Source organism: Mauremys mutica, chromosome 9 (assembly GCF_020497125.1).
Source record: "Mauremys mutica isolate MM-2020 ecotype Southern chromosome 9, ASM2049712v1, whole genome shotgun sequence".
Taxonomy (NCBI): domain Eukaryota; kingdom Metazoa; phylum Chordata; order Testudines; family Geoemydidae; genus Mauremys; species Mauremys mutica.
This window is the reverse complement of record NC_059080.1, coordinates 17,616,020-17,629,132: the sequence shown is the minus strand read 5'-3', so window position 1 is coordinate 17,629,132 and position 13,113 is coordinate 17,616,020. Positions and strand designations below refer to the sequence as shown.

Below are 13,113 nucleotides of genomic sequence, written 5' to 3'. Positions count from 1 at the left end.
GAACAGTCAGCATGGATTCACCAAGGGCAAGTCATGCCTGACTAACCTAATTGCCTTCTATAACGAGATAACCGGCTCTGTGGATGAGGGGAAAGCAGTGGATGTACTATTTCTGGACTTTAGCAAAGCTTTTGAAACAGTCTCCCACAGTATTCTTGCCAGCAAGTTAAAGAAGTATGGGCTGGATGAATGGACGGTAAGGTGGATAGAAAACTGGCTAGATGGTCGGGCTCAACGGGTAGTGATCAATGGTTCCATGTCTAGTTGGCAGCCGGTATCAAGTGGAGTGCCCCAAGGGTCGGTGCTGGGGACGGTTTTGTTCAATATCTTCATTAACGATCTGGAGGATGGTGTGGACTGCACCCTTAGCAAATTTGCAGATGACACTAAACTGGGAGGAGTGGTTGATACGCTGGAGGGTAGGGCTAGGATACAGAGGGACCTAGACAAATTAGAGGATTGGGCCAAAAGAAATATGATGAGGTTCAACAAGGACAAGTGCAGAGTCCTGCACTTAGGACGGAAGAATCCCATGCACTGCTACAGACTAGGGATCGAATGGCTGGGCAGCAGTTCTGCAGAAAAGGACCTAGGGGTTACAGTGGACGAAAGCTGAATATGAGTCAACAGTGTGCCCTTGTTGCCAAGAAGGCTAATGGCATTTTGGGTTGTATAAGTAGGGGCATTTCCAGCAGATCGAGGGATGTGATCATTCCCCTCTACTCAGCACTGGTGAGGCCTCATTTGGAGTACTGTGTCCAGTTTTGGGCCCCACACTACAAGAAGGATGTGGATAAATTGGAGAGAGTCCAGCGGAGGGCAACAAAAATGATTAGGGGGCTGGAGCACATGACTTATGAGGAGAGGCTGAGGGAACTGGGATTGTTTAGTCTGCAGAAGAGAAGAATGAGGGGGGATTTGATAGCTGCTTTCAACTACCTGAAAGGGGGTTCCAAAGAGGATGGATCTAGACTGTTCTCAGTGGTAGAAGATGACAGAACAAGGAGTAATGGTCTCAAGTTGCAGAGGGGGAGGTTTAGGCTGGATATTAGGAAAAACTTTTTCACTAGTAGGGTAGTGAAGAACTGGAATGGGTTACCTAGGGAGGTAGTGGAATCTCCTTCCTTAGAGGTTTTTAAGGTCAGGCTTGACAAAGCCCTGGCTGGGATGATTTAGTTGGGTTTGGTCCTGCTTTGAGCAGGGGGTTGGACTAGATGACCTCCTGAGGTCCCTTCCAACCCTGAGATTCTATGATTCTATGATTCTATGTTAAGTAAAGAGATGCGCAGATGAGCATTAGGGCTGAGGCACTGCACAAGGTAACACACTCAGAGGAGTATGGTTGTAAAGACAACAAGATAAAAAATTGTTAAGATGTTTTCCAGACAATAGAAAATATCATATATTGATATTATTAGTGACATGATATATTGCCTAGCATGATTCAGAAAAGTTTAATGATACTTCAAAATACAGAATATGATCCACAGTTGGGAGAATACTGGTAGATAGATGTTACATTTTGTGGGGGGTCCTCCCCCCACAATTGATTTTCCATGTGTGTGCATGTATTGGCCCAGATCTTCAGATGGTATAAATGAGCATAGCTCTATTTACTTAAAATGACTTTAGTGGATCTATGCCAATTTATGTCAGCTGAGGATTTGACACAAAGCCTCAAAGGAAATGACCTGGATTTGAACTCAGGACTTTCAGCTTCCTAAACACATACCTTTGAGAAGGTAAAAGAGCAGCTCCAATAGGCCATCTGGTAAAGAAAATTGCTCTGTGTGAGCAGGTCAGTGATATCCCAGTAGAGGAATGGGACGCACCCTTTCCTACATCTCACTATCTATGCATTCATGATTAAGGAAACTGTCAAAAAGATGTTGAGAGATACAGAAAAGAGCATGTCGACTGATTAGCATGACAGCTTCTTGGATTTTTTATTCTTCTCTATGTCATGCTTCTGTACTCTAGTCGTGTAGCATCACCATGGGCTGGCTAGCTACTGACTGCTGATATTGTTCATTTATTTATACCCAGTTGTGTAAGTGCTAGAGCTGGCTGCTTACCAGCCTGCAAATCTCCATGGATTATCTTCTCTATTTTGATATCCTTTTCTGAAACACCGAGGCAACTGAGTATTGAAATAAAACTCAGGGCTTTTTCTGAAGCCTTGCAGTGAATTCAGTGATTCAGCTGTTGTCAGATCTTCTCATATTTTGTTTCTGGGATCACAAATCATTTTACTCATTTAATGATAAAAATATTTAGTGATATTTTTATGTTGGAAGTAATAATGGAACTATTCATAGGCCATTTTAAAATTAGGATCTAATGAAAGGTTTGTCTTAAGCCTTAAACCTTTACTTTGGTCTTAAATACTGTTTAAATTAACACAAATTGCTATTCATTTGTGACATTTTGAAATATTATTATGAATTATTTATTATAGGTATTACTGTACAAATCTAAAGGAAGACAGGATCCCTATCCCATCAAGCTTACAGTTTAATGCATTGTTCCTGCAAAGAGACGTGTGCAGGCAGATTGCTGCATCCACAAAGAATCCCATTGACTTCCTTTCACTCTTAAAATTACATACTTGATAAAGTATGGTCCTGAATCAGGACCATAGTGATGCCAAAGTTGTGGCCCATTTTATTTCCATCTTCTGACTCTTTTACTGCTGAGCATCTGAATCTCACATGCCAGAATCACCTGCTATATTTGCTTTTAATATTTCTTGTTTAACAAAGATAAAATAACATCAACTGAAGTTCTTCATGAAAGTAAACTTATTTTATTATCCTTTTATTACTCTGTTTGCATCAACTTGTGCCAGCTTCCCCTGTGGAGCTGAGGGTGAGAATCTGAAGGAGATCTCCTCCACCTATCCCCTCACAGCCCTGGAAGTCAGAATCTCACAGATAGCCTGTCTTCTAAGGGAGGGAATATGTTGCAAAGGTGACACTCCTCCTTTCCGCATCCAAATGTTCACAGCATGGACTGGGGGCACAGATACCTGTGCATTTGTTGGCGACTTAGTTAAAAGCAAACCAGTAATGAGAAGGCCAACCATAAAATTGAGACTGATGTCTTAGTGGTAGAGAAAAATATGAATAAGTTATAAATGACACAGGATAAAGTGCAATAGGACAAATGTCTCATCAATAATCATAGTGACTAACAAGTATTTGTGATCTGCTCCAGGAGAATGAACACAATTTCTTTTAAAATGACTGACAAATTTCTAAAATTCTATGTTGTTTCAAAAGAAAGTACTTTGACCTACAGGCTCAATGTAAGAAAAATGACTAAAGTGAAGAATCGCACAAAAATTCCCAGCTACACACTTGAAATGAACACACATAGTTTAGGGTATGTCTACACTTTGAGCTGGGGATGCAATTCCCAGCTTGAGGAAATATACCCGCACAAGCTGTGATTGAGCTAGTGAGCTAAAACTAGTGTATCACAGCAGCATGAGCACTGGGAGGGGCTAGCTGCCTCAACTGGATGCCTAGTGCCTTGAATGGGTATGTGCTCCGGGTGACTAACCCCTCCCACTGATTGTGTCATGGCAGCTACACTCTGTTTTTAGAGCAGCAGCTCAATCAGAGCTGGTGTGGATAAGTCTCCTCGAGCTGGAATTTAGACCTTCCAGCTCCAACTGTAGACATATCTTTAGTTCCTGCATTTTCTGTTCCTTTAGTTTTCATGGTTTTGGTACTTTTAATTCTCATAAATTGCAATGGCTCATTGTTCAATAAAATCAGGTCAGAGTGGGATTGATAGGATTACAATTACAAAGCACAGGGAAAGGTGACAAGTACTTTAGGTGAAATTTTGCTCTCAATTACATCCAGGTAACACAGCTGAAGGTGATGGGGTTATACAAAGAATGGTTTGGTCCAAGATGGCTTAAGGTGATCACAATAGCAGCCTGGGAAAGTGGAACAGTTGGCAGTAGTGGGGAAGGTTAAGAGTTCTGTCATTTAAAGAAGTTAATTTAGTGTTTGTGAAAAGTGCTGAACTAACAGCTTTAAAAATTGAAGTTCTCTGTTTACCCACAAAGGAATTACAATTTGGACAGTGTGGGGAACTGTGCCTTTAAGAAGTTTTGGCACTAACTAGTTGGAACTGGTTGTTATGTTATGCAGAGGCTCATGTTATGCAATGCCAGTGAGTTACAACTGAGACACTGATAGAAGACCTATGTTAGACTCCTTGACTCTGAATGATTCCTTAACATCACATGGAACCAAGAGTAAAACAAACTAAGAAAATATCCTGCATGGAAGAATGGAGCAGATAAAGCCTCATTAGAGCTGAAACTCCCTGGAAAAGTGGAAACAACTTGAGGTTTAAAAAGTGCTTCCATTTGTATCTGCAAGCACTGGGTGCCAGCAAAAAGGAAAAACAATCAGAAGGTAGCTTTATTTCTGACAATAGCTGGTCCTGAAACACTTAATATATTTAACAGTTTTTAGTTAAGTCAGACAGAGGAGGCTAACTATGAAACTGTATAAAATAAATTTGAGTACTGCACTCCACTTAAAAAAGAATCATGAGATAGATGGTTTTAAACTGAGTAGAAAAAGAAGGTGAAACGATAGAAGAGTTTGTGACTGATCTAAGACTAAAGAGACCATCTTGCAATTTGGAGGGGCTATCTGAATGTCCCTAATAAAAGACACGATTGTGATTAGGATATGGGACAAAAAACTCAGAGATTACTGGAAGAGCAGAATTAACCTTTTACAAAGCAATTAGAATTTGCCAAGCAAAAACACTACCCAGTCCAGAGTGAAGTTTATGGAGGGTGGATTGTGCTCTGACACTGTGGACATAATAAAGAATCCAAAATGCAACAAGAAAAGAAACCCGAGGCAGAAAGGCATGCAGAACTCAAAGTCATTGGCCACCAAAAACAGGACATGGAGCTGTGTATACTGTGGCAAACAACCTAAGCTAATGCTCATAGGATGACTAGAAAGCAAGTGTGAAAAATCAGGACAGGGGGCAATAGGTACCTATAAAAGAAAAAGCCCCAAAAATCAGGACTGTCCCTATAAAATCGGGACATCTGCTCACCCTAAATGCTCAGCATATGAAAAAAGATGAAAGAATTGCAATGGATGATAAAATCACTTTACGCACACAAGCGGAGTGTATGCAACATGGATAAAGAGCATGACAACAGCACCACTAGCTCAAAGGAATTCCTCATAGGAGCAATAGACAATGTTGCAGCACAAGACGAATGGACTATCTTGCTGAAAGCAAATAAGACAGTTATTTCTTTTAAGCTGGACACAGGTGCACAAGCAATGTGGTGCTAGAAACAGTAATATTACCACTGAAAGAAAAGCCATAGGCAATAGAAGGTAAATGGGTAAAACTGAGGGCTTAAGATGGTGAGTTCCCACTAAGGGAGTACAGTATATGAGTAAATAACAAATTAGAAAAGATACAATTTGTAACAGTACCAGGCATAAAAACACCTGTTATTGTGTTTTAAACATTTCAGGCCCTTGGTCTCATCAAGAAGGTGCACTCGCCGGATGGGCAGGGGACCAAAACAATTGAAGAGTCTGAGGAAGTCTTCCAGGGCATAGGGAAGTTCTGAGAGTATTTGTATAGAATAAAGCTGAAAGAGCCCAACCGTCCCATGATTCAGGTCTCTAACAAAGTTTCCCTTGTCATAAGGTAGAGGTTAAAAGAGGAGCTGCGTAGGCTCATTGCTCTGGGAACCACAGAGTGAGTAGAAGAACTAAGAGCATTCATTGACCACTACAAAGGAAAAAAAAAGATAGAACCTTTCACTTATGTAAAGATCCCAAAACATTCAGTATGTTAAAAGGGAACATTTACCACTACCTAGTAGAGGAGAAATTTTTGGGGAGATGGCTAACACCAAATATCTTTCTACCTTTGATGCATCAGCAGGGTTCTGGAAGATGCCCTTATTAAAACGAAGGACATGTTTGTGCAGCACCCCTTTTGGGAGACAGTGTTTCTGCAGACTGCCATTTGGGTTGTGTTAGTCATCGGAGGTGTGTCACTGGAAAATACAACAAAATGTTGTTGGTTTAGAGGATACTATGGCTTACATAGATAATATTTTGTTCTGGGGAAAAACAGTAAAAGAGCCTCTGAGCAGCTTTTGAGATGCTAGGCTAAAGCTAAATAAACAAAAATGTAAATTTGGTGTAATAGAAATGACATACTTGGGAAAGATGTTAGTAGGGCAAGGTGTACAGGAAGATCACAGCACGGTTGAAGCCCTCAGCAACATGCCTACTCTGGAATTGTCCTTGACTATTATTCTTACTTCCCTGAGATAGCCTTACTAGAAGATACTACGGCTAAACAGGTGATTGTGCACATCAAATCTATTTTTACCAGATATGGTATACCTGACATAGTAATGTCTGACAATGGGTCACAGTTTAATGGGCATGGGTTTATCAGTTTGCAGTGAACTATGACTTTAGGCATGCAAGCACTAGTCTCCATTATCCCCAATCCACTGGGTTGGTGAGAAATTATGTCAAAATAATGAATTAGCTACTGTAAAAGGATGCAGAATCTGATCCGTATTTAGTACTGTTAAATTACAGAATGGCACCAATGAAGCATGGGTTGTCACCCACTGACATTTTTATCATCAGAAAACTGAAAACAAGAATGATTTAGCTGTTACAAAATGATATCAGAGTCACTGGGGACTTGCAAATGTATAATGAGACAATTAAGCAATACAAAAAACCTCAATGTGATTTGGAGTCCCAGTGGCTGCCACCACTTTATGAAAATGATGCTTTGCATCTGTATGATGAGGAACAATACATTGACCAGTGTGTTAGCTGCACTCTTGGTCTGAGGCAGCAGAAAGATGAGATACAGCTTTAATTTCTAAATAATTTAAAGGCAAAAACACGTATTGCCTTGCAAAAACTAACAAAAATCATCATAGCTCAGATATCAGGCTATGTCTACACTACTGTGGTAAGTCAAGCTACGCTACACAACTCCAGCTATGTGAATAACATAGCTGGAGTCAACGTACCTTAGGTTGAGTTACCGTGGGGTCTACACCACGGGGGGTTGACGGGAGAAAATCTCCCGTCGACTTATCTTATTCTTCTCGTCAGAGGTAGAGTACTGGGATTGACTGGAGAACGATTTGCAATCAATTTGGTGGGTCTTTACTAGACCCCCTAAATCGACCGACGGTGGATCAATCTCAGAGAGTCGATCCCGGCTGTAGTGTAGACCTGCCCTCAGAAACATTGCAGCAAATTAACACAAGACCAGCAAACTCAGAGTCAGTAGGCAAATTAGATATAGATAAACTCATTGACAGGCTTAAGAAATGCTTCACAGTTCACTGAGAAACAAGGTGGGTGAGGTAATATCGTGTAATGTCAGATATTATCTCACCCACACTTGTCTCTCTAATATCCTGGGACAAACAGAGCAACAAGAACACTGCATATCACAGTCCATTGGGTTGGAAAATTTTTGACAAATGAATTGACAACTTATATCACGTACGGTCTCTTTAGCAAACTCAGGCAGCCCACTTTCAGTCATTCCACAACTAAATCTTTGGTTAATATTGACCATATTTATTTCCCATTCCAATGATTTCATATCAGGCATTTCCACAACATTTGCTCTTTGATTTGCTGTACTCTTTCTGGGTTTGACTTCCCTCTTATTAGGGAGGCCACTCATGCATTCTGAAAATACCGGACATTCCAGTACTTCCAGGAATGGAGTGGGCTCATACCCCCGGCGTGTATGCCTAGTATGAGGTCCTGCCAGCATAGTGGGAGCAATGTGCTCTTCAAAATGGTGTCCCTCACTGAATATTGTACAAAACCACATCTGATTTTGTCTCAGTACTGGATGTGGGGGACACCACCCAAAAAGAGGATTGTCTGGCTTAAAACTGGACAAATGGCCTGCCTGCCTCTTATATAGACTTACTGTTCCAATACCCATGGACTCCAATGGAAGGCTTTCCATTGGCTTCAGTGAAGTTTGATTCAGGCCATATACCTTAAGGCAAAGTTCATTCAAGATAAAGAAAGTAAAATGTTTAAACTTCCTACTTTTATCCAAATAATCTCTCACATTCCACATAATTAATTTTTGCAGTTTTTCCTATAGCATATAGGCCTACTCTCTTCAAAGGTGTGTGCAAAAAGGTGCATCTGTTTCCTAGAGAAAATCCCAGGAAATGTAGATTGATATATTCACAAAATAATTCAGCAGGCAAGTAAGGCATGTTTCCAATTCTAACAAGGATACTTCTAGAAATGGATCCCACCTACATCATAAGCTTTCCTTTTCCATTTCAAAATTTTGAGGCAGGAAGCTCACATTCCTATGGAAAAAAAAAGGAAAGGACATGAAAGTACCAAGTAAAATTCACTAATCAACTAAAGGAGACAGAGGTAAAAATATCAAAGAAATTAAGTGTAAATCACAGTAACTCAAACAGGTACTACTGGACAGGGAAAGAATCCTTTGGGCCATTTGGCCAATATTCCCGAATCAATCAAAAGAGACCCTATACTATGCTTTCCATGAGAGGTGGCCTTAACATTTTTGGGAAGCCCTGAAAAACATTTTTTTAAAATTTGTCCACTCTCTTCGGGAACCAGTTTGTCCACCATTCGCATAACAAACTTTACAGGGTTAGTTAAGGATTTTGGGGAGGTTTAGCAAAATTATTCTTTGCAATATACTCCAAACTTGACCCATTTTACACAGTTTGTTTGGGGAGAGAGGGTGTGTGTGAAACTTTAGGCCACTCCATCTTCACAAATTACTGCTCTAAAAGTGAAGCCCATCTCTTTGGGCATTCCAACCCCAGTGCTTACAAAACTAAATAGTCTTGCTCAGGGAAGCTGAAATTCTACTACTTCCCCCGAATCAAAGGTCTCCATGACCACCAGGCTTGTGAGGCCCCAACTCCAGCTCTTCTTCCCTTACACTTATTAATTCTTGACCTAAACATCAGTTACCACATTTAGGCAAATGCTTTCTCTGATTAGTTTCTATGCCAGGAAGGCAAGGTCACAGAACAACTCAAACCAGACCTGGAAGTCCTGGCTCACAATCCTCTGCTCTACATTCCTTTCCTAAAATACATGTATTCTTTCAGTATAAGTATTGTCCCATGATCATTTGCAGATAATTGGCTTAAAGAATATTATTTGCTTGGCTAATGAAGATATAATTAGGAGAGGGAATACTTATTCAGAAATAAATATTTTTGAAAAAGTATAGTTCTCACCATTTTTGCTTAATTTTACCTTTGTTTATTAAGTGATCCCTCCCACCCCCTTTGCAACAGTTGACTATTTTTGCAGAAGCTACAGGAATTTCCTAGCTGGGTTTGATTATTAATAATTCAAAGAGCAAATTACTCCATGGCAGGGGAAGGATAACTGAAAGCAGCATTGACAGCTTGTCATAAGCCTAAGGGCCATACATGATTCACATAAAATGAAACTCACTGGAGTCATCCTCATGTGTAATATACAGATGTGAACTGAGACTGAAGACCCCAGCATTCAATGTTGTTCAGATCTAGATGCAGCATTGAATACTGGGATGTGTAGTCTCCAGGGACCATACTTCCATATTAAAGACAAAGGTAACTGTGGGCCCACTACAGAACTCTATGGGCCTCATTTGGCCCACAGGCAGCACTGTGGCCATCTTTGCCTCATGGCAACTAGCAAAGAACAAGAATGATTGCACAATTTAATTGCTATTGTAACTACATTAGGACATCCTTCAAACATGAGGATCATGAGTGCTTCAGTTCCTTTAAATCTTTGTTTATACGTGTGAAGACAGGCTGGCCTTACTCTTACTTATTCCTTGTGACAAGTCCTGCCCTACTCAAGGAATCTCTCACCTTGACTCAACAGCATCTTTCCACAGCAGAAAAACAGAAGGCATTTTTCTCTGCTCAGAGTCTGAGACAGACAAGTACTTAAATTATTGCATGCAAATAAGGACTCTTATTTCTGCATGCCAGACAAAAACAAATCATACAGTGGTCTGTATGTTAAGTGAAATTGAAAAGATTCAAACATCTCTTTACCATGGTGACTCAGTCTGGTTTTGATAACAAATAAATATAGAGTCTCCCTGTAAAGAAATATTGGTATTAATCATCCTGTTTAAGGAGAGGTGATGTGTTTGGAAAGAATGAATCATCATTTGTTCTATGTTGTACTCCAGAGCACTGTAAGAATGAGAATTATCCACATAGGCAGACAGTGTCTTCACTGAAAATGTACTTATAAATTTAATCCACAAAGAAATTCTTCCTCTGGAATTTATAATCCCTTCACTCAGTGAATAGGTATTCCAGTTTCAGATTTCTCTCTGTTTATATTGGGAATTATCCCTGTTTCAGCCACTGGTAACCATTGACCAGTGTAGCTGCAACATTGTAAAGCCCAAGTGTAGATAAAAACAGCTGCAATTTGTCTTGATTAAATTTACCCCAGTTTCAAGTTGAATGTCAAGTACAGACACAACATAAGAGCCAAGTCTATATGAACAATTAGTGCATGGCAAGCTGAGGTGTAAATCTACATCACACTAGCCCGCCCTGCTCTAACTATCCATATGGCAATTGCTACTGTGCACTGAAAGTTTTGCAGCGCACTTTGATCTACTCACTTTGAAATGGGAGTAGAACAAAGTGCACTAGGGTACTTTTAGCGCATGGCAGAGGGTCCATATGGACAGTTAGTGCACAGCAGGCTAGTGTGAGATAGATTTACACACCAGCTTGCCACCCACTACTGTACCTGTTTATATAGACAAATATTTGAATGATGCAGTGCTGAATTTCAACCTGGCCTGACTCAGGCCTCTGCTTTTGTACTCAAAATTTTGCAGGCACATGTAAATTTTGTTCAGCATTGGTAATTATGTTCCTATTCAAGTCAATGGCGAGTTTTTCTTCAGTGCTGAGTGCTTTTGAAAATGTCACTTGTGGCAGTCTTTGTACCTCGTCGATCCCTTAAGTCAGGGGGGAGGGAGGTAACTCCGCCTCTCTATGCCTACATCCATTTTCTAAGCCCCCCCAGTAGTCCACACGGTGTGGCCAAATGGCCAGCGTCCACCTATTGCCTCTTCCCAAGTGGGGTAATGCAGCCTAGCAGCCAGAGTCCATTCAATGTGCCCCTAGGGCAGTGCAGCCCAATGGCTAGAGTCCACTTAATTCTCCTGCTCTAGTAGGATAGCATGGCCTAGCAGTCAGAGTCAATACAGCTATCTTTGGAGGCAAAACAGGAGGCCTAGTGGCTGGTGCCTGCGGGCCATCACAAGGAGTTGGCGGCCCCCAGTAGGGGGGCCCAGACCCATCGAACTCCACCAGGCCCTGACCCAGGGCCCTGACAGCAGCAGAGCAGTCCACCATAAGGTAAGCAGGGAATCCTACCAAAACATGCTGATCTCATAGGGGTGAGAGGTACCACTCCCTCACCCTCCCTGGGTCACTTCCTACTGGCTCTCCTGCAGCAATAGTCCATATGGTATCAGGGTCTCCCGGCTCCTCAGCACCAGACACTCCCTGTGGTTCCGGTAGCGGCAGGCCTCTGGTCCAGGTTTCTGGCTCTGCAGCTCTCGTAGGTAAGGGCTGTAATGGCTCCTGGCCTGGAGCCCCTGCCGAGTGTCCTTTGTCCTCAGCAGTCAGCCCTGACTGAGCAGCTCTGCAGGCTTTTATACTTGACTTCCAGGTGGCGCATGCCCAGCAGAGCTTCAGGGGTGGGGCTTCCTCTGCTAGGAGGGAAGGATTAACCCCCTCCATACCAGTGCGGGGCCGATCCGTCCCATCACACCACCCAAAACATTTAAATGTCTGATTGTACTCTTCTTGTACTTGATGTGCATATAAATGTAGATTCAAAATTGCACCCACAACTATTTGCAGCCACAAAATATCTGACCTTTTCATATTCTATTTATCTCTCACATTTGAAAAGCGTCCCTCACCATAGTATCTAGGCCAGGGGTCGTCAACCTCTGGCATGCGGCTTGGCAGGGTAAGCACCCTGGTGGGCTGGGCCAGTTTGTTTATCTGCCGCGTCGGCAGGTTCGGCGGACTGCGGCTCCCACTGGCCGTGGTTTGCCGTCCCAGGCCAATGGGGGCGGCGGGAACCCATGGCCAGTACATACCTCGGCCCCATTGGCCTGGGACAGCAAACCATGGCCAGTGGGAGCTGCGGTCCACCAAACCTGCCGTTGTGGCAGATAAACAAACTGGCCCGGCCCGCCAGGGTGCTTACCCTGGCGAGCCACGTGCCAGAGGTTGCTGACCCCTGATCTAGGCCAACCTGTAAACATATTTTACTGGTGATAAAACCAAGATTAAGTATATTTCTGCTACAGCTAGCTGAATTACATGGCTTGTGTATTGCAAGTAAAAACTGTTGCACAGATTTTACAAAGAACTGACTAGGGAGCCCACATTTTTCCCCAGATTATAAAGATTTGAAGGCAAAACTTCATATAGTTTGCCTTGTGAATCTTCCTTGATCCTTTCTTGCGTTTTTAGTGCCATGGGTAAATTCCATTTTTGCACAATGCAAATATAGGCAGAGGATAGAAGACTATACGAGAGTTTCCTAATATGGTATGTGGTTGTTCAGTCTTCCTGTGGTATTTAGGCCTAGTAGGAGCTTTATGTGTTTATTTAACTATGTGTTTATTATATCAATAATCTCTGTCCAGTTATTTTGTATTTCTTTTAGCATAACCGTCTCTGAATGTCTTCATAACAAAAGAAACAAGTATACTCACATAAAATAAATAAAAAGATCAGTAGATACAAGAGCTAATGACACAAAATATGTACAACATTCCAAGAAAAGCTTTTCCTCACCATAAAGATTGGGAAACTTACATTAATAAACAACTATAAGAAGCATATGTGGAGAAAATTCAAACAAAATAGAATAAAAGTTCATCACACATTTTATATGTAAGTGAAATATCCTATTGAAAACCATAACAAAGAAGGATGCAGAGTAGGCTAGACATTTAGGATTATAGTCTGCCTTC

General features: G+C 41.5%; 1 long non-coding RNA gene across 3 annotated transcripts in view; it reads right to left on the bottom strand.

Moving 5' to 3' along the window:
- Nucleotides 1-13,113, bottom strand: part of LOC123377285 — a 103,720-nt gene that overhangs the window by 60,151 nt on the left and 30,456 nt on the right. For all 3 annotated transcript variants that reach the window (XR_006582157.1, XR_006582155.1, XR_006582156.1), the window contains exon 4: nt 8,352-8,404. This is a non-coding gene — a long non-coding RNA (uncharacterized LOC123377285). The remainder of the gene's footprint in view (nt 1-8,351; nt 8,405-13,113) is intronic.